Genomic DNA, 23,275 nt, shown 5'->3' with positions numbered 1-23,275 from the left:
TGAGGTTTCCCAAGACAAAAAAAAACCCCTATCATATGGCAGAGTGATTAACATTATAGTTGAAAAAAATCTTCATTTCCTAGTTAGTGAAGGAAGAGTTATTACATTGCTTATCTAATTGTGTTTTATTCACATCCAGAATGTAGGAGGATTTGTCGTAGCTATATGCCTCTCTGGTAGGCTTATCTATACCAGATTAGGATTTCCTTGTAAATCTAAATGTAGGGCTTGGAAAGCTGGGCTTTTGCTAAATGCAAAAAGGACTGGATATACCTATAAAAGAAGTTAGTATTTGCTGAACCACTTCTTGAGCATACAGTGTCTGCTGTATATCAAATGAGCCTGAGTAATTGAAATTTAGTATGAGCACAATAAATCTTTTTTTTGCATGACTACACAATAAAAGATAGGTTTGTAGCAAATTCCCACTTGTAGTCGCAACTATGTAGACATAAACTATACATGATAAGACATTATAAATAAATTTAATGGGGAAGAATCCATTTTATACTTTGTAATTGTGGTAAATTTTTCAAATGGAGAAAAACTACTTTTTTCAATTTGTCATGAATTTAGTCTCCCATAACAAACCTGCAGTAGACTTTGGGGAATGGTCATGTCATATTCCCTCTGTCAATAAATGGGAAGGATGTGGAGAAAAGGGAACCCTCTTACACTATTGGTGGGAGTGTAAATTGATAACAGCCACTATGGAGAGCAGTATGTAGGAGGGTCCTTAAAAAACTAAAAATAGAGCTACCATACGACCCAGCAATCCCACTATTGGGCATATACCTAGAGAAAAACCATAATTCAAAAAGTTACTTGCCTACCAGTGTTCATTGCAGCAGTGTTTACAATAGTCAGGACATGGAAGCAACCTACATGCCCATCAACAGAGAAATGGATAAAGACGATGTGATACATATATATCATACAGTGGAATATTACTCAGCTATAAAGAAGAACAGAATTGGGTCATTTTCAGAGATGTGGATGGACCTAGAGACTGTCATACAAAGTGAAGTAAGTCAGAAAGAGAAAAACAGTTATTGTATATTAATGTGTATATGTGGATTCTAGAAAAATGGTAAAGATGATCTTGCCTGCAAAGCAGAAATAGAGACACAGACATAGTGGACAAATGTTTGGATACCAAGGGGAAAGGAGGCGGTGGGATGAACTGGGAGATTGAGATTGACATATACATACTGCTATGTATACAATCGATAACTATAGTTATCGATACAGGGAACTGTATAGTACAGGGAACTCGACTCAGTGTTCTGTGGTGACCTAAATGAGAAGGGAATGAAAAAAGAGGATATACTACACATACGGTTGATTGACTTTGCCGTACAGCAGACACTGACACCGCACTGTCAAGCAAATATACTCCAGTAAAACATCCCCTCCGTTTGGGCCACAGCTGCACACTTCAGTAGGCTTACCACAGGTGCTCTAAGTACGGTGCATGCGTGCCTAGTTGCTCAGTTGTGTCCAACTCTTTGCAACCCCGTGGACTGAAGCTCGCCAGGTTCCTCTGTCCGTGGGATTCTTCAGGCAAGAATACTGGAGTGGGTTGCCATTTCCTCCTTGAGCAGACCTTCCCAACACAGGGATAGAACCCGTGTCTCTTGTATCCCCTGCATTGGCAGGTGGATTCTTCACCACTGAGTCAATGTACCCGTAAAGTACAGTGCTTTAGAGCGAAAGTTTATTTTTAGAGAAAATATATTCTGTAATTGTTGGAATAAGACAATAAGAAAAAAAATGTTCAAGACAGAAGGTAGTGGCCCATTACCTCACTATCAAAGTAAGCTACTATTGACTTTTGGCATATTCCTTCAATTAAAAAATATTCTACCAATATACAGAACATAATTGGGGTCATGCTGTATATGGTGCTTTGTAGTCTACTTATTTCGTTTATCATGTCATGATATTTTACCCTGGTATTATATATTCTTTAAAAATAATTTTAGTAATTATACTATCTCAAACAATTAATGGATATTTAGAATGTTTTCTGACAAACAACTGTAAGCAAGAGCCTTTAAATTTTCTTTATCCCTTCAGTCAATGTAGAAAGTGACTAAATTACCTGGTTTTCCAAGCTGATACCCCAGCAGCTTTCACTTTGATTTCTTTCTTGTGTGCCATATCTCAGTTTTCTAAATCTCACTAATTTTATCTCCAAAATGTCTCTTAAATTTGTTTCTTCATCTTTGTTCTCTCTGTGATTGTAGTCATCAGAACCATTCAAACTACTTTGAGATCTGCAGTAGTTTCATCCATAGCTGAAGCTACCTCTCTGGTCTCCTCTTTCTTTCAATGTATGGCTCCTCTTATGGTCAGAATTGTCTTTCTAAGCTGTGGATATGGTCATATTCATATGTTCCCTGACTTTGAAGTCTTTAATGTGTTCCCCTCTCTGGTGCATAAAGTTTAACTCCTTAGCTTGATATTCATAGGTGTCATATTTTGGTTCTATCTAACCCTCTGACCTCACTTCTATTTTCCACATTTTACATATCCCAGGCAGCCTTCTCTAAACATGTTAGGAAATCCTTCTCACAGCCCTTTGTCTCATCTGTGCCCTTATGTCCTGGGAATGGGATTGTGCTGTCCTCTACCCCCATCAGTTCCTTACTCCCTTCTTTCAAGATTCCAGCTCAGTTATTACCTACTCTGTAAAGCCCTGCTGCTATTCAGTAAAGTAACCACTAGCTACCTGTGGCTATTAAAATTAATTAAAATTAAAAATTCCATTTCACAGTTATATTAGCCACATGTGGTTAGTGGCTGTTGTATTGGACAATACATATTAAAGAACATTTTCATCCTTGCAGAAACCTCTATTGGAGAACATTTCTATAAAGCTGTTCCTAAAATAATTGATTCCTTCCTCAGAGCTTCCATAACCCTTAAGATGAGCTCTTTTTAAAAGCCCTTGCATTCCTTTAAGGGTTGATGATAGACCAAGAATTATTCTTTTTATCTCTAGCACCTAGAATAATAGGTGGCATGCACTTGAATTTCAGGATGTGTTGGCTTGAACAAATGAGTAAGAACATGACATGATTTTTGGGGAGTCATATGAATAATGACTGTGTTAGGGGTTTTTCAAGTCTAGAGAAATGCTGATTCCATCTTGTAAAGAGCATGGTTATCAGTTTCTCTTCATTAGTGACTCACAAAACCTTGGACAAGTCTTGGTTTCTGATGCTTTTAACATTTAAACACTATGTAACTAGGTATGTTTCCCCTATATAATGTAATGTAAGGTCAGTATTTACTGAATCTGTGCCAGATATTGTGGACATTACACAAAGCATAAAGCATTGCCAAATTCCACACTTCTGCTTGAACTTATATTCCGTGAACTGTGAGAACAGACATGTAGTGTCTGTGTGTGCCTGAAATCTCACCTCTTTTATTTTATTTCATTTCCATAATATCTTTATGAGGTAGTTTTTTTTCTTCTTCTGTTTTGCAGTTAAGGAAGCATAGGGAAGCTAAGTAGCTTGCATGAGGTCATATATAGCTGGGAAGGGACTCTCTACTATTATACCATAGCTGCCTCACCTGTAACCTCATTTGAATTGTTAATATAATCAGTGCCTCTGGTTAGCTCTGGTGATTCATATATTTTATAGTTGTTGATGGCTGGAGTATGTCTTGGGTTTTGGTTTTAAGAAAAGTCAATAGCCTGAAAAAATGTTAAAGAAGGAAATGATAATGCCCCCACTGTTAACTTTTTATTATTGACTGCTATTGCCTGGTACTATGCCTGGGCTAATGGGATGTACAGATCAAGTTAAAGGAAAAACCATAAATTCTGGAAGTAGTAGAATTCCAGAAGCCTTTTGGAGGTATTTTAATTACTTTGTGAATTGCGACTATCATCCTATGCCAGTAGCTTTCTAGCTAGTTTTCAAAAACTTTCCAAAGCCCCAAATCAACATGTAAAAAATTCCACAGTACAATGCCTGGCACAAAGTTAGCGTTTAGAGGTAGTTTGTTTAATGAATGTATGAAAAATAACAGAAATACTGGTATTGGTAGTAATAATAGTAGTTATTATTGTTGTTAACACTGTTTGAATGTTTTCTGTTACCCAGACGGTTGTCCTAAGCTCTTTTTTTGCATTATTTCATGGATTCACTATTAAGCACCTACAGTGTGCTAGGCACCATGCTAGTACTGGAGACACAGTGGTGAGACACATAAAGACCCTGTTCTCATGGGTTAGTTAATATTTTTTGGTAGGAGAGACAGAAATTAACAAATAAAAACATAATATAGTAGAGGTTACTGATCAGTGCTGTTGGAAATAAGTAGAGGAAACTAGGCAAAGCTTATATGAGCAGGTGACATTTAAAGCAGACTTGAATGGAAGGAAGGAGATTGAGCCATCCAGGCATCCGGGGAAGAACATTCATAGAGGAGGGAATAAGTGGGCAAGGAAGCCAAGGGTTGGATCGTTTAGAGTTTTACAGACTCTGGTAAGGATTTTGGACTTTGTTCCAAAAATGACACAAACGACTGGAGGTTTTGTGCAGTGGAATCACGTGATAGGATTTTTGCTTTAAACTTTGGCTGCTTGTGTATAGAATAGAAGTAGGTGGAATGGGAAGGAATGGATGAGAATGGTGGAAGTAGGGAGACCCATTCAGGACCGGTTACAGTATCCCAACAGCCCTGTGAGTTAGGTTTTATTATTTTCTCCATTTTTAGGTTAGAGCACAGAAGCCCAAAGAGATTAAGAGATTATTCAGTGTTGCATATCCAGTCTGTCATTAATCGCTGCCATTATATTATTCTTCCTGATTTCCATGAATGAGCTTTAAGAATTTTTGACATTGTATTTCAGTATAGCCAATAGTGTATAGATTTCAAATGAATGTTATCTTACTTAATAAGATTGTTTTCTTAAGGTATAGCAACTTGTGAACTCATGTATTACATAGAATTTGTTGATCAAGCAGAATTCAATTTATAATAGGGGGAATTGTATAGGTAGAGTGAATTTATGTATATTCTTATTAAAAGGCATTTAATGTTACAATGCTTTTATATTAGAGCAAGTTTCTTGTTTATGCAGGCGTAAAGTACTCTGAGATTTAGCTTCATTGAAAGACTGGTTCATGGAAATAATGAAAACTCAGTGATTGATTTAAAATGTGAACACAAGCACCATTTTTAGATAACATGGTATAGTGAAAAGAGCATGGGCTTAGGAAAGGCATATGATCTCGAAAAATTGCTTGAATCTTTATTTTTATTTATTTATTTATTTTTCTTTCTTTCTTTTTTTTCCTTCCTTCCCCTCCCCCCTCCCCCTCCCTCTCCCTCCCCCCCTCCCCTCTCCCTCCCCCCCTCCCCCTCCGCCTCCCTCCCTCCCCCCCCCCCGCCCCTCCTTCCCCTTCCCCCGCCCTTCCTTCCCCTTCCCCCGTCCCCCCCGAATCTTTTATTTTTAATGAAAGGAATGTTTATTGCTGTGTAACTGACTTGTTCTTTACTAATCCTTTCCCCAGATACCTTTTTTGTTGTTAAATTTATTTTTAATTGAAGGATAATTGCTTTAAATATTGGTTTGATTTCTACCATACATCAACATGAATTAGCCACAGGTGTACTTACGTCCCCTCCCTCTTGACCCTCCCTCCCACCTCCCACCCTTTCCTACCCATCTAGGTTGTTACAGAACTCCCGTTTGAGTTCCCTGATTCCCATTCATGATCTGTTTTACATATGGAAGTGTGTTTGCTTCCATGCTACTCTCTCCATTCATCTCACCCTCTCATTCCTCCCCTTCCACCCTTGTCCATAAGTCTATTCTCTATGTTTTTGTCTTTACTGCTGCCTTGCAGATAGGTTCATCAGTGCCACCTTTCTTGATTCCATATATTTACATTAATGTATGATACTTGTTTTTCTCTTTCTGACTTACTTCACTCTGTATAATAGGCTCTAGGTTCATTCACCTCATTAGAGCTGACTCAAATGCGTTCCTTTTTATGATTGAGTAGTATTCCATTGTGTATATGTACCACAGTTTCTTTCCTTTTATCTTCCTGAGCATGAATTCTTCATGTCTTAAGTGAAGATAGAATTATGTTCTTCACCAGATTGTTGTGATAGTTAAATATGATGATGTGTATAAAATGTCACTTCTTTCTTTTTAAAAACAGTTTTGTGGGTTTGAGAAGGATAGCTCAAGAAAATTTATCAATTACTAATTAATAGCCAAAATTCTTGCAAAATCTTAGTGTTTTTATTCATTTCCATTCAGTTTTAAGGATCATGTCTTATGAAGAACTGTCAGAGTAGTGGAGGAATTGTTTTAGCTTCTGGGAGACAAAATTCAGAGATGTATGAGAGCTGTCTTTAAATGTGTAAAGGGCTGTCATGTGGAATAGAGCTTTGTTCTTTATGATTCAGGAGAGCAGAATAGAGGGTGAAAACTACAGGGAAGGTTATTTTGGCTCATTAAAATGAAGACACTTCCAAAAATAGAATGAGTGCTCCATCGTTGGGAACTGTGTGCATAGCTACACCAGTTTTCCAAAATGTATCAGCAATGGAAGGTTTTTTTTTAATTTAGTTTGAATATTTCTTCAACCTGGAATCATTGGGACATAGGCTAGATGAAAGCAGAGTTCTTGTCTTAGCACCATGATGTCCTCAATGCCTAGTACTGTGATCAGATTGTGATCTGATCACAATACGGTCATATGTTGAATGAGTGAGTCAGTTGCATACTTCAAGTACAATTATCTGCATTCTTCACTCTTCTTTTAAAGAGTATGATTATCTGCATTTTTTCACTCCTCTTCATTCTCCTTAATTAAGTTTAGTTCTTGGTTTTTGGTTGATGTTTTGATATGTTTGTTTGGGTTAAAAATAAGGGAAACTGTGAAATACCACTTGGTAAGAAAACAAATGAGTTAGTGGAACGTTTCTCAACAGCAGCACTATTGACACTTTGGGCCAGATGGTTATTTTGGAAGAGTTTATCTTGTACACTGTAAAATTTTTCGCAGCATCGCTAGCTGTTGGATGCTCAATCAGATATCCATAGCATCACCTCCTGTACAGTGTTACAGACCTCCATCCATAGTTCTTCAGGCACTTTGCCTACCAGATCTAGTCCCTTGAATCTATTCGTCACCATCGCTGTATAATCATAAGGGATTTGATTTAGGTCATATCTGAATGGCCTAATGGTCTTCCCTAATTTCTTCAGTTTAAGCCTGAATTTTGCAAAAAGGAGCCGATGATCTGAGCCATAGTTAGCTCCAGGTCTTATTTTTAGAGCTTCTCCATCTTTGGCTGCAAATATAATCAACCTGATTTCGGTACTGACCATCTAGTGATGTACATGCATAGAGTCGTCTTGTGTTATTGGAAGAGTTTGCTATGACCAGTGCCTTCTCTTGGCAAAACTCTGTTAGCCTTTGTCTTGCTTCATTTTGTACTCCAAGGCCAAACTTGCCTGTTATTCCAGGTATCTCTTGACTTCCTACTTTTGCATTGCAGTTCCCTATGATAAAAAGGACATCTTTTTTTGTTCTTAGTTCTAGAAGGTCTTGTAGGTCATCATAGAACCATTCAGCTTCTTCGGCATTAGTGGTTGGGGCATAGACTTGGATTACTGTGATGTTAAATGGTTTGTCTTGGACACAACCAAGATCTTTCTGTCATTTTTGAGATCACAACCAAGTACCTCATTTCGAACTCTTTTGTTGACTGTGAGGGCTACTCCATTCCTTCTAAGGGATTCTTGCCCAGAGTAGTAGATCAAATGGTCATCTGAATTGAATTTGTACATTCCAGTCCATTTTAGTTCACTGATTCCTAAAATGTTGATGTTCACTCTTGGCACTTCCTATTTGACCACATCTAATTTACCTTGATTTATGGACCTAATATTCCAGGTTCCTATGCAGTATTGTTCTTCACAGCATTGGACTTTACTTTGACCACCAGATACAACCAAAGAATGTTCAAATTACTACACAATCGCACTCATTTCACATGCTAGCAAAATTATGCTCAAAATCCTTCAAGCTAGGCTTCAGCAGTATGTGAACCATGAACTACCAGATTTACAAGCTGGATTTAGAAAAGGTAGAGGAGCCAGAAGAGCCAGAGATCAAACTGCCAACATCCGCTGGATCATAGAAAAAGCAAGAGAATTCCAGAAAAACATCTGTTTTATTGACTATGCTAAAGCCTTTGACTGTGTGGATAAAAACAAATTATGGAATATTCTTAATGAGATTAGAATACCAGACCACATTACCTGCCTCCTGAGAAATCTGTATGCAGGACAAGAAGCAACGTTTAGAATTTGACATGGAACAACAGACTGTTTTTAAATCGGGAAAGGAGTACGTCAAGGCTGTAAATTGTCACCCTGCTTATTTAACTTATATGCAGAGTATATCATATGAAATGCTGGCCTGGATGAATCACAAACTGGAATCAAGATTGCTAGGAGGAATATCAACAACCTCAAATATGCAGATAATACCACTTTAATGGCAAAGAGGAACTAAAGAGCCTTGATGAAGGTGAAAAAGGAGAGTGAAAAAGCTGGTTTAGAACTCACCATTCAGAAAATGAAGATCATGGCCTTTGGTCCCATCACTGCATGGCAAATAGATGGGGAAAATGTGGAAACAGTGTCAGATTTCATTTTGGGGGGCTCCAAAATCAATGCCGATGGTGACTGCAGCCACAAAATCAAAAGTCAGTTGCTCCTTAGAAGAAAAGCTATAACAAACCTAAACAGCATATTAAAAGCAGACATATCACTTTGTCAACAAAGGTCCATATAGTCAAAGCTGTGTTTTTTTTCAGTAGTCATGTATAAATGTGAGAGTTGAACCATAAAGAAGTCTGAGCACTGAAGAATTGATGCTTTCAAACTGTGGTATTGGAGAAGACTCTTGAGAGGCCCTTGGACTGCAGGGAGATGAAACCAGTCAATCCTAAGGGAAATCAGACCTTTATATTCATTGAAGGACTGCTGCTGAAGCTGAAGCTGCAATACTTTGGCCACCTGATGCAAAAAACTGACTGGAAAAGACCCTGATGCTGGGAAAAATTGAAGGCAAGAGAAGAAGGGGACGACAGAGGAGGAGAGATGGTTGGATGGCATCGCTGACTCCTTGGAACATGAGTTTGAGCAAATTCTGGGAGATAGTGAAAGATAGGGAAGTCTGGCATGCTACAGTTCATGGGGTTCCAAAGAGTCCAACCCAATGTAGTGACTAAACAACAACAATAAATCAGTAGCATCCCTCTCTTCACTCATTACAATGAAAAATGTCTCCAGACTTTGCCAGATATCCCTTGGGGAACAAATTGTCCAGTTGTTGAGAACCTCTGAGTCAGTGAATAACTCAGTAGGATACACCAATGCAAGTAGACAAATACAGTATTTTCATTAGATGAAAATAGAAAATGGTATCCTTTAAGAAAACTCTTTGTAAATTATTTGTTTTAAGATGAACTATGTGTTGGTATCATGAAATATATGTTGTTATCTGCATATAGCTTTATAATGAAGTTGTCTGTGTAACACTTCTGGGTTTCTACTTTGCCTTGAAACATGAAGTTGATTCTTTAGTTTTAGCTTCTTAGTTATTGAAGGTTTACCATATTTCTTTGGTAGTGGTAGAATTGCTTATTCTGGATCTTTGGATCCAAATTGCTTTGAAAGAAAAAACTGAAAGTGTTAGTCTCTCAGTTGAGTCTGACTTTTTGCGACCTCATGGAGTGTAGCCCGCCAGGCTCCTCTGTCCATGGAATTCCTCCAGGCAAGAATATTGGAATGAGTTGCCATTTCCTTCTCCAGGGAATCTTCCTAACCTAGGGACTGAACCCGGGTCTCTTGCATTGCAGGCAGATTCTTTACCATATAAGCCACCAGGGAATTGCTTTGACTACCATTATATATTGCAGTATAGGTGTGGAGAGTTCTAAACAAGGTTATTGGAGATGGTGGCTTATAACTGTCAAAATCAAAGACAGCTGAGGTATAATGGCAGGAAATGTTGCAAGAGCAGAGTGCTGATCATGGATTCTAGAAGAAGGAATACTGAAGTTTTTTTTTTTTTAACTTATATCTGTGTTTTAAGTTTATACTTTGGTCTTAGTCTTGGGGTATGATCGTCTCAAAAATGGATATGATTTTGTAAGTAACTATGGTATACACTGGTCACCATGGAACTAAACTATCTTAGACTGTATGGGCTTCCCTGCTGGCTCAGACGGTTAAGGGTGTGCCTGCAGTGCAGAAGACCTGGGTTGATCCCTGGGTTGGGAAGATCCCCTGGAGAAGGAAATGGCAACCCACTCCAGTATTCTTGTGTGGAAAATCCCATGGATGGAAGAGCCAAGCAGGCTACAGTCCATGGGGTTGCAAAGAGTCAGAGACGACTGAGCAACTTCACTTCATTTTATACTGTGCTGAGTTTGTACTTCTCTGACTTGTATTACTAGTATCTATGTTGATATTTTCTCTTGTTTAAATCTTCTAAATAGTAAGTTCTAAGAAGTTCTTGTTTGCATTATATTTTAACTTCATATAAATTCTTGTCACATCAGGCTTTCTTTATAGCATGTTCTACTGAAGTGTTCATGGTTTTGATTTAATTATAAGCTAGGCATTGTTGCATTTTAATATACAACACTTGCATACATATTGTGATGTAGTCATTTGTAAAAGATAGTCTCACTAGGCATTATTGTAGAGAAGCATCTGTCAGCATTTCCATTATAGGCCCTAATGTATTTTTAAGGAGTTTCTGACTTGTCTATTTCTAAATTGCTTTGCACTGAAACTAGTGTAGACATTGTCAGATGAAATCCAAGTTTCCCTATAGAGGGAAAAATTGACACTAGTATTTTCTACAACTTTGTGTCACAGCATTTAAAACCCTCATATTTTTACCAGATTCAGATGCTTTTTACTTGATATTTAATTCCCATGAACCCAAGTGAGGAAACTGACAGCCTCTTAAATGGGCTTATTTCTTTTCCTGTGTTTTGTTATAACATTTCTGATAGATTTATTTAAAAAGTATTTACTGAGTAGATGTATTAAGTATTTTGTTAGAACCACCTTAGAATATGAAAGTGTCTTTACAAAGCCCATAGGAAGTCAGATCTAGGTTTACTGTGGATAGAGAAACTTACAACAGCATCAACTATAATGAGATTCTGGGACCAGTTCTGTAGTTGAGAAAGTGAATAACTGTTTAGTGATCAAGTTCTGGGATTCTTATTCTCCTTGTCTCTCCTCGAATTGTATTACTTTGCAATCATTATTAACCTGGCTGATTTCTCCCTTGCCCTCTTCTTTGTGAGATGTCCTTGTTGCTATCAGTAGATGCTCCTGTGGTAATTCTCAAGTTGCTTTTATCTTATATATATTATAAATATAAAATATAAAAATTTAAAGAGAGACTCCTAAAAAAAAAAAGTAAAACAACTGTGGTCTACAAGCATACCTCAGAGATATTGCAGATTCAGTTCCAGACCACCACAATCAAGTGAACATGGCAATAAAGTGAGTCACACAAACATTTTGGTTTTCTAGTGCATATATAAGTTACATTTACACTCTACTGTTAACAGTGCAATGGCATTATTTCTAAAAATGTACAAATCTTTTTCAATAAATGCGTTACTGCTAAAAATTGCAGACCATCATCTAATAATGCAGGGTTGCCACAAAACTTCAAGCTGTAAAAAATGCAATATCTGCAAAGTGTAAAATAAGCTGAAGCACAGTAAAATGAGGTATGCCTATACAGGGGAACACCCATAATACTATCAGCTGATTTCTCTATAGAAACTTTTCAGACCAGAAGGGAACAGCATGCTATTTTCAAAGTGCTGAAAGGAAAAAAAAAAAACTTTCAATCAAGAATATTCTGCCTGGCAAGATTATTGTTCAGACTTGAAGGAGAAATGAAGAGGTTTCTAGAGAAACAATTGCTAAGTTTATCCATACTAACTGGCCTTACAAAAGATGTTAGAAAGGAAAACAGAAAAACCTTTAAGCTAAAAAGAAGTTACTAATTAGTAACAAGAAAACAGACAAAAAACCTCACCAGTAAAGATAAATTTATACTAATGGTATTGGATTAAAAACTTGTGAAACTAGTGTGAAAGTTAAAAGGCAAAAATAATATATTTACCATAACTGTAACTACAATAATTAGTTAAGGAATACCCATTAAAAAAGATGTAAAATATGACATCAAAAAACTTAAAACATTGGGCAGGGAGCAAAAATGTAGAGTATTAGAATGACTTTGAACTTAACTTGTTACTGTAGGTATGTATATGTGTGTCCCAGGTGCCACTAGTGGAAACAATCCACCTGCCAGTGTAGGTTAGACGTAAGAGATACAGGTTCAGTCCCTGGGTTGGGAAGATTCCCTGGAGGAGGGCATGGCAACTCATTCCATTCTTCTTGCCTGGAGAATCCCACGGGCAAAGGGTCCTGGCAGGCTGTAGTCCATAGGGTTGCACAGAGTCGGGCACAACTGAAGTGACATAGCGCATACACAGACACAGACACAGACACACACACACACACACACACACACACACACACACTTAAGTGACATAACGCGCACACAACACACACACACACGGTTCCCCAGGTAGCGCTAGTGGTGAAGAACCCGCCTGCCAATGAAGGAGACGTAATAGACATGAGTACAAAAAATAAGACCCACATATTTGTTGCTAATAAAAGACTCATATACAGCGAAGGGATGGTAAAAGATGCTTCATGCAGATGGAAACCAAAAGAAATCTACCCAAATCTACAGGATGCAGCAAACATCGTTCTAAGAGGGAAATAGTTCTGAGTGGGAAGTCTATAATGATAAATGCCTACCTCACGAAAAAAGAAAAATCTTAAATAAACAGTCAAATTTATACCTAAAGAAGACAGATAAGAACATGAACATAGCACATGAAATCAAAATTAGTAGAAGGGAGGAAAGATCAAAGTGGAAATCAATGAAATAGAGGCTAAAAATACAATAGAAATGATCAATGAAACTAAGAACTTGTTCTTTGAAAAGATATAATTGATAAATCTTTAGCTAAACCCACTAGGAAAAACAGAGATAGGGTTCAAATAAATAAAATTAGAAATGAAAGAAGAGAACTTAAAACCAACACTGCAGAGATACAAAGGATTATGAGACTACTGTGAACTGCTATTTGTGTCAACAAATTGGACAACCTAGAAGAAATGGATAAATTCTTAGATACATACAGTCTTTCAAGACTGAGTCATGAAGAAATAAAAAACATGAATATACCAGTTACTAGTAAGGAGATTGAATCAGTAATCAAAAAACTCCAAACACAGTCCAGGAGCAGAGAGTTTCACTGGTAAAACATTTAATAATCTGTTCTTTCAAACTCTTCCAAAAACTTGGAGAAATTGCTTCCAAGCTCATTTTACAAGGCTGACAGCATCTTGATACCAAAACCACACAAGAGTAAAAAGAAAATTATAGGCCAGTTTCCCTTTGAGCATAGATGCAAAAATTCTTAACAAAATATTTACAGACCAAATTCAACAATACTGTCAAAGGATCATACACCAAGAACAAGTGGGGTTTAACCAAGGGATGCAAAGATGGTTTAATTAATATGACACACCTCATTAACAAAATAAAAGATAAGAATTATACTATCTTCGCAATAGATGCAGACAGAACATTTGAAAAAATTCAACACCCATTTGTGATATTAAAAAAAAACCTCTCTCAGCAAAGTGGTATCAGTTCAGTTCAGTTCAGTCGCACCTGTGTCCGACCCTTTGTGACCCCATGAACTGCAGCACGCCGGGCTTCCCTGTCCATCACCAACTGCCGGAGTTCACCCAAACCCATGTCCATTGAGTCAGTGATGCCATCCAACCATCTCATCCTCTGTCGTCCCCTTCTCCTCCTGCCCTCAATCTTTCCCAGCATCAGGGTCTTTTCAAATGAATCTGCTCTTCGCATCAGGTGTCCAAAGGATTGGAGTTTCAGCTTCAGCATTAGCTTCAGCATTAGTCCTTCCAATGAACACCCAGGACTGATCTCCTTTAGGATGGACTGGTTGGATCTCCTTGCAGTCCAAGGGACTCTCAAGAGTCTTCTCCAACACCACAGTTCAAAAGCATCAATTCTTTGGCACTCAGCTTTCTTTATAGTCCAGCTCTCTATCAACATAATAAAGGCCACATGACAAGCCCACAGCTAACATCATACTCAGTGGAAAAAGCTAAAAGCTTTTCCTTTAAGATGAGGAACAACACAAGAATGTTCACTGTCTCCACTTTTACTCTATAGTATTCAATTTTCTCCACTTTTATTTTGTTCACTCTGTCCACATTTATTGTTAGTGAAAATCCTAGCCAGAGCAATTAGGCAGGAAAAAGGCATTCAACTCAGAAAGTAGAAGGTAAAATTATCTTTATTTGTAGATGACGTGAGTTTATATATAGAAAACCCTAAAGACACCACCAAAAGAAACAACCCGTGAGAACTAATAAACACATTCAGTAAGGTGGCAGGATACAAAATCAATATCCAAAATCTGTCATTTTTATACACTAACAACAAGAGAAATTAAGAAAACAGTTCTATTTGCAGTTGCATTTAAAAAATACTGAGGAATAAAGAAAGTCAAAACCACAATGATATACACCTCATACCTGTCAGAATGACGATTCTAAAAAAAGACAAGAAACAAGCGTTGGTGAGGATGTGGACAAAAGGGAACTCCTGTGCAGTGTTGTTGGAGATGTAAAATGGTGCAGTCACCATGGAAAACAGTATGAGGATTCTTTTAAAAATTCAGAATAGGACTCTGATGCAATCTAGCAATTCCACTTTGGGATATTTATCTTAAGAAAATGAAAACAAATTTTCCACATTGAAGGAACTCTTCAAAACCATTGGACCAAATGCCTTTTGGGTTATAAGTTGATCTTTGACTATTTTCTTGTGTTATTTATTCATTCATGTTTTCTACTTATTCTTGTGTCAGTTTTTAAATTTCTGGTTTCCTAAGAAATGATCCATTTCATCTAGTTTGAAGTTTATTAGTATGATATTGTACTTAGTAGTCTCTTATAATATCAAATCTCTTCTAATTCCTTAGTGAGACTTGTTAAAGTGTTGTTTTATTTTATTGGTCTTTTTTGAGGAAAAAATGCTTTTGGTTTTGCTGATTGAGTTTATTGGCTATTTTTGTTTTATTGAAGTATAATTTACATATAATAAGATACAAGGATGATAGGTGAACATTTTGGTGAGATTTTGATATTGGGTTCACCCATGCTGTGTCCAATATACAAAACAAAATAAAGAGCATTCTCATGACAACAGAAACTTCCCTTGTGGCCCTTTACAGTCATCTCCTCTTCCCACCCCCCACAGGAAGCCACTTTATTAATTTTTATGATCATAGAATAGTTTTGCCTTTGTTCAGCATAAAGTCTTTGAGATGATCAATATTGCATGTATGAGTAATTTGTTCTTTTTTTCCGAATAATATTTAATCATATGAATATGCCACAATTTATTTACTTTATGTTGAGGGACAGTTGGTTTGTCTGTTTTTTGGTGATTATGAATAGAGTTTCTGTTATGAACATATAAAAGGTATTTTCTATGTGTTGATACCTAGGAATAGAGTTGCTGAGTTATAGATTAGATATACATTTAACCTTATGAGAAGCTACCAAAGAGTTCTCCGAAGTGATTATATACTGCCACCAGTGGTGTATGAGAATACCATTTGCCATGTATTGTTGCCAACATTTGGTGCTGTCATTGTTCTTGATTTAGCCATTCTGCTTAGAGTGTAGTGGTATCTTACTGTGTTTTACATTTGCATTTCTCTGCTGACCAAAAAGTGTGAAGACCTTTTCATATGGTTATTAGCTGCTGGAATATCTTCTTTTGCGAAGAGTCTGTTCAGTCCTTTGCTCATTTTTAGATGGTTGTTTTCTGTTGATTTGTAATATTTTGATTAACAGTCACATATTTGTTATATAATTAGATGTGATTTCATCAATCTGTCTGGAGCTAGCAAGATAGTGTATGTGCACATGTGAGAGAGGAGAGGTAAAGAGAAAGAAAGAAAAATATATTCTCATGTTTGTCAGTCATTTTTAAATGGTGTCTTTTGGTGGACAGATTCTTTTTTAATTTTGGTTGTCTTTTGTGTTTAGACATGTGCTTCATCTCAAATTATTTTTTGTGTATAGTGTGAGAAAGAAGTTAAACTTTATTTTTTTAATGCATGTGTCCAGTTTTCTAGCACTAAATTTAAGAAGACACTTTCCTCCATTTAACTGACTTGAAGCCTTGGTTGAAAGAAAAATACGTGCATGTATATATGTATAGAAAGGTAGATAGATATTTGTGTATGTGTGTGGGGAGTCTCTTTTTAGATTATGTATTCTGTTATCTGCCTCATGCCAATATGACTTAGTATAATAGCTGTAGGATAAGGCTTCTGGATTTGTTTTGTTTTTAAAGAATTGTTTTGGGAATTTTAGATTATGTGCTATTTCCATGGAAATTTTGGAATCAACCCGTCAGTTTCTTCAAAATGTTTGCTGGACTTTTGCTGGGGGGTTTGTGAAATTGATACCTCAATTTGGAGAGAATTGCTGTCATAGCAATATTGAGTCTTCTGATCCATGAACATTATTTATCTTGCCATTTATGTGGGTCTTTTGAAATTTCTTACAGTAGCATTTTGTAGTGTAATAAACTTGTACATCTTTGTTAGGCTTATTTTTTAGATACCTTTTTGTTTTAACTTCATTTGGAATTGTGTATTGCTAGTATATGGAAATACAGTTGAGTTTTGTATATTGATCTTATATCTTTCTCTATTCCTAGAATCATTTATTATTGCGATTTTTGTAGAGCCCATTGAGTTTTCTGCATACCGTGCAGTCATATCATCTAGGAATAAAGAAGCTTTCCATTTTCAATATTTATGTCTTTTATTTCTTTGCCTTGGCTTGCTGCACTGACCAGCTTTTTCAGTATAATGTAGCAGCAGTAAGAAGGGATTTCTTCATCTTTTTCCTGACTTTTTGAAAAGCATTTAATATTTCATCATTAAGTAAATACATTACATAAGTAAGCTGTAGTTTTTTTACGCATCCTATCTCTTAACTTCAGATACTTCGCTTCCTACTTTGCTAATTGTTAATATTATGAATGGGGATTGAATCTTGTTTAATGCTTTTTCTATATATGTTGAGATGATCATACAGTTTTTGTCTTTTATTTTACTAATGTAATAAATTACATGAGTTTATATGAATTAGATCTAACATGTATTCATGAGGTTAAATCCCTTTGTCATGATGTTTAATTATTTTTCTATGTTGATAAATTTGTTTTTTCTAATACATCTAGAGGTTTTTAAAATCTGTGTTCATAAAGGATGTTGGGTTATAATTTTCTTTTCTTAGAATATCTTTGTAGTGATTTATTGTCATGGTTGTCTTCAGCTTTTTTTGGTACTCTAGAGCATAAATTTCTCCAGTTTTAAAGTGCTTTTCTCTTCTGTTTTCTCAAGGTTTATTATTATTTTTCTATTTTTTAATTGAATCTTCTTTTGAACCATAGATGTAAGTACAGTCTATAAATGTTTCCCTGAGTATTGCTTTGGCTACCTCATTTTAAATAGATGTTGCATATAATTTTAATCAAATATATTAAATATTGCAGCAGGAATACTGTATACCTTGTCACAGATAAGGTTTCAGAAAATGGTTTGGTACATCCTCAGGTTTCTTCTGAGAAAAGAAGAGAAGCGAAAGGCAAAGGAGAAGAGGAAAGATAGACCCATCTGAATGCCGAGTTCCAAAGAATAGCAAGGAGAGATAAGAAAGCCTTCCTCAGTGATCAATGAGAATAAATAGAGGAAAACAATAGAATGGAAAGATTAGAGATCTCATCAAGAAAATTAGGGATACCAAGGGGACATTTCATGCAAAGATGGGCACAATAAAGGACAGAAACAGTGTGGACCTAACAGAAGCAGAAGATACTAAGAAAATGTGGCAAGAATACACAGAAGACCTATGCAAAAAAGATCTTAATGACTCAGATAACCACAACAGTGTGACCACTCACCTAGAGCCAGACATCCTGGAGTGCGAAGTCAAGTGGGCCTTAGGAAGCATCACTACAAACAAAGCTAGTGGAAGTGATGGGATGCCAGCTGAGCTCTTTCAAATCCTCAAAGATAATACTGTGAAAGTGCTGCACTCAATATACCAGCAGATTTGGAAAACTCAGCAGTGGCCACAGGACTGAAAAAGGTCGGTTTTCATTCCAGTCCCAAAAAAAGGCAATGACAAGAAATATCTAAATTATTGCACAATTGCATTCATCTCACACGCTAGCAAAGTAATGCTCAAAATTCTCCAAGCTGGGCTTCAACAGTACATGAACTGAGAACTTCCAGATGTTCAAGCTGGTTTTAGAAAAGGCAGAGGAGCCAGAGATCACATTGCCAACATCTGCTGGACCACTGAAAAAGCAAGAGAATTCCAGAAAAACATCTACTTCTGCTTTATTGACTATGCCAAAGCCTTTGACTGTGTAGATCACAACAAACTGTGGAAAATTCTGAAAGAGATGGGAATACCAGACCACCTGACCTGCCTCCTGAGAAATCTGTATGCAGGTCAAGAAGTAACAGAACTGTACGTGGAACAATGGACTGGTTCCAAATTGTGAAAGGAGTTCATCAAGGCTGTATATTGTCACTCTGCTTATTTAACTTATTTGCAAAGTACATCATGTGAAATGCCAGGTTGGATGAAGCACAAGCTGGAATCAAGATTGCCAGAAGAAATATCAATAACCCCAGATATATTGCTGACACTACCCTTATGGCAGAAAGTGAAGAAGAACTAAAGAGCCTCGTAAAAGAGGAGAGTGAAAAGTTGGCTTAAAGCTCAGCATTCAGAAAACTAAGATCATGGCATCTGGTCCCATCACTTCATGGCAAATAGATGGGGAAACTGAGGAAACAGTGACGGACTTTATTTTGGGGGGCTCCAAGATCACTGTTGTTGGTGGCCGCAGCCATGAAATTAAAAGACACTTACTCCTTGAAAGAAAAACTATGACCAATCTAGACAGCATGTTAAAAAGCAGAGACATTACTTTGCCAACAAAGGTCCATCTAGTCAAAGCTCTGGTTTTTCCAATAGTCATGTGTGGATGTGAAAATTGGACCATAAGGAAGGCTGAGTATCGAAGAATTGATGCTTTTGAACTGTGATGTTGGAGAAGACTCTTGAGAAACCCTTGGATTGCAAGGAGATCAAACCAGTCAATCCTAAAGGAAATAATTCCTGAATATTCATTGGAAGGACTGCTGCTGAAACTGAAGCTTCAGTATGTTGGCCACCTGATGCAAAGAGCTGACTCATTAGAAAAGACCTGATGCTGGGAAAGATTGAAGGCAGAAGGAGAAGGGGACGACAGAGGACGAGATGGTTTGGTGGCATCACCAACTCAATGGACATGAGTTTGAGCAAGCTCCAGAAGATGGTGAAAGACAGAGAAGCCTGGCATGCTGCAGTCCATGGGGTCGCAGAGAGTCAGACATGACTGAATGACTGAACAGCAACCACCTGTCTTCTATAAATGCTGTATAGTTTCTGTGGATCTGGGCTTTTGGGCTCCAGATTGTAGCCAAAAAGATAAATCAGAGTTGTTCTGATGACATGAAATTTTTTAGTCCCTGTCATGGCAGCTCTAGGTTTGGACTGGGTAATTTCTTTGTTGGCAGGGGAAGGTTGGCTGTCTTGTGCACTGGAAGATATTTAGTGTATCTGGCTTTTATCTGCTAGTGCCCACAGCAGCTCCACTTGTGACAATTTAAATTTTCTCTAGACCTTGCCAATGTTCTGGTTTGAGGATGAGGTCAGAATTGTACCTGGTTGAGAACTATCACTCTAGGCTAGTATCTGTGTCATTTTTTTATTCCTGTAGATATAGTAAATTTCCATGCAAAATGGATATATATTAAATTGCTTTTTTCAATTGATAGCAAACCAGGAAGAATGTGGCAAAAACAACTATTAGCTGTTTCAAACAGTGGGAAAATTATAGATTAGATGCTATCATTCCTACCTTGTTTGGTTACAAGATGTGTGTGTATGTTAAGATGTGTGTGTATGTTAGTCTCTCAGTTGTGTCCGACTGTGACCCCATGGACTTGAAGCCTGACAGGCTTCTCTGTCCATGGGATTCTCCAGGAAAGGATACTGGAGTGGGTTGCTGTTCACTTCTCCAGTATATATTGGATACTCAGACCTTATTAATCTTGTAACTGAAAGTTTGTACCTTTTTCACCAGACTCTCCCTATTTCTTCTACCTCCTTAATCCCTGGCAACCACCATTCTGCTCTGCTCATGAGTTCAACTTCTTTTTTAGATTATACATATAAGTGGTACCATACAGTATTTCTCTGTCTCTGTCTGGCTCATTTCACTTAGAGCATAACACCCTCCATGTTCATCCATGTTGTTGCAAATGGCAGGGTTTCCATCCCATTTTGAGACTGAACAACATTCCATTGTATATACACACCACATCCTTGGGGCTTCCCGTGTGGTTGGTGGGTCAGTGGTAAAGAATCCCCCTGCCAGTGCAGGAGATGCAGGAGATGAAAGTTGGATCCCTGGATTGGAAGACCCCCTGGAGTAGTAAATGGCAAGCCACTCCAGTGTTCTTGCTTAGAAAGTTCCATGGAAAGAGGAGCCTCTTGGGCTGCAGTCCATGAGGTCACAGAGTCAGACATGACTGAGTGGCTGAGGACATGTGCACATCTTCATTCATTTATTCATGTGTGGCACTCAGGTTGTTTCTGTACTGTGACTGTTGTGAGTCGCACTGCAGTGAATATGGGAGTACAAGTATGTCTTTGAGGCAGTGATTTTGTTTCCTTTAAATGTTTACCTAGAGGTGGGATTTCTGGATCATACAGTAGCTCTGTTTTTAATTTCTTGAGGAACTTTCATACTGTTTTCCATCATGGCTGTCTCAATTTATATTCCCACCAGTAGTCTGCAAGTTTTCCCTTTTCTCTACATTCTTGCCACCATTTATCTCTTATCTTTTTGATGATAACCATTCTAACAAGTATAAAGTGACATCTCATTATAATTTTGATTTGCATTTGCATGGTGATTAGTGATGCTGAGAACCTAATCTTGTATCTGTTGACCTTTTTAATGTCTTCTTTGGGAGAGTGTCTATTCAAGAACTTTGCCTATTTTTTAATTGGATTATTATTTTTTTAATTATATGAATTCCTTATATATTTTGGATGTTGTTGTTGTTCAGTTGCTAAGCTGTGACCGATTCTTTGTGACCCCATGGATTGTAGCATGCCAGGCTCCTCTGCCCTCCACTGTCTCCGGGAGTTTGCTCAGATTTTATAGTTTTCATTGTAAAGATATTATAGCTTCTTGGTTAAATTTATTCCAAAGAATTTTATAGAGAGAAAATATTTTTGAGGAGATTTTTGTGTGAGAGTTCATATAGAAAAGAAAGATGAAGTTTCCCTGAAAATAGAAACTGTTGTTTTTGTCACATTATTTAACAAATGATAGAACTCAAACTTCAGATGCCTCAGTGATGCTGTTCCTCAGGGTGTGCAGAACTTCAGGAGTTTGAATGGCAGAAAATCCCTTGTTTCCCCTACCCACTTCAGCACTTGCCTGCTTATCTGCAGTAGTTCTCAGTTCCTGGTTCCTTTCCCTATTCAAAGCTCTATTTTTGTGTACTTCCATCATTTCCTTTCTTCCTGATTTCTCCAGAATCTTCTAGAGTTGATAACTTTCCTCCACTGCTATGACATTAAGAAAGGGGAAAAGGTATGAGAAAGAAAAGCAAGAAGAATAAGAGTCCTTGTCTTAAGTTTAATAAGAATCAATTCTTTCAGTGAGAGTTGCTATATCCAAAATGCCTCTCTTCCTCACATCTAATTTGCACATTCATTATTGATTACAGTAATACCTCTATAAGTGCCATCAAGAAATTGTTGCTTAAGTATAATTGATATAATTTAAGGTCTATATTTAGAAATCATAAACTATTGTGAAAATGTTCTGAATAAAGTAAAAACCAAAGGTATTCGTACCTTGTGAAAGGAGATTTGGCAAGTAAAATTTTCAGCAATTCTTAGAGTGGCCTGTGTCCTAAATAGTTGTTAGTTGGTGAATGTGTTATATGACTCTTAAAAGCCACAGTAACTCTAAATACTGCTTATTACAAGTTATGGTGGTATTTTCTATAAGGCATCTTCTTTGTTTCAATTTTGTTTTTTGTTTGTTTCCCAATTATTTTTATTAGTTGGAGGCTAATTAAATATTATAGTGGTTTTTGCCATACATTGACATGAATCAGCCATGGATTTACATGTGTTCCCCATCCTGAACCCCCCTCCCACCTCCCTCCACATCCCATCCCTCTGGGTCATCCCAGTGCACCAGCCCCGAGCACTTGTCTCATGCATCCAACCTGGACTGGCGATCTGTTTGACCCTTGATAGTATACGTGTTTCAATGTTGTTCTCTCAAATCATCCCACCCTTGCCTTCTACCACAGAGTCCAAAAGTCTGCTCTATACATCTGTGTCTCATTTTCTGTCTTGCATATAGGGTTATCATTACCATCTTTTTAAATTCCATATATATGCCTTAGTATACTGTATTGGTGTTTTTCTTTCTGGCTTACTTCACTCTGTATAATGGGCTCCAGTTTCATCCACCTCATTAGAACTGATTCAAATGAATTCTTTTTAATGGCTGAGTAATATTCCATTGTGTATATGTACCACAGCTTTCTTTTTTTTTTTTTTTTTTCATTTATTTTTATTAGTTGGAGGCTAATTACTTTACAATATTGTAGTGGTTTTTTTTTGCCATACATTGACATGAATCAGCCATGGATTTACATGTGTTCCCCATCCCGATCCGCCCTCTTGCCTCCCTCCCCATCCCATCCCTCTGGGTCTTCCCAGTGCACCAGCCCTGAGCACTTGTCTCATGCATCCAACCTGGGCTGGTGATCTGTTTCAACCTTGATAGTATACTTGTTTCAGTGCTGTTCTCTCAAAACATCCCACCCTCGCCTTCTCCCACAGAGTCCCAAAGTCTGTTCTGTACATCGGTGTCTC

At 37.3% G+C, this 23,275-nt stretch overlaps 1 protein-coding gene across 3 annotated transcripts in view; it reads left to right on the top strand.

Moving 5' to 3' along the window:
• The window catches only part of NUBPL (NUBP iron-sulfur cluster assembly factor, mitochondrial), a 238,166-nt gene that overhangs the window by 117,509 nt on the left and 97,382 nt on the right, over positions 1-23,275 (top strand). The gene's annotated exons all lie outside the window — the stretch shown is intronic.

Source organism: Odocoileus virginianus, chromosome 16, assembly GCF_023699985.2.
Source record: "Odocoileus virginianus isolate 20LAN1187 ecotype Illinois chromosome 16, Ovbor_1.2, whole genome shotgun sequence".
Taxonomy (NCBI): Eukaryota; Metazoa; Chordata; class Mammalia; order Artiodactyla; family Cervidae; genus Odocoileus; species Odocoileus virginianus.
This window is presented reverse-complemented; position numbering and strand designations above follow the sequence as displayed.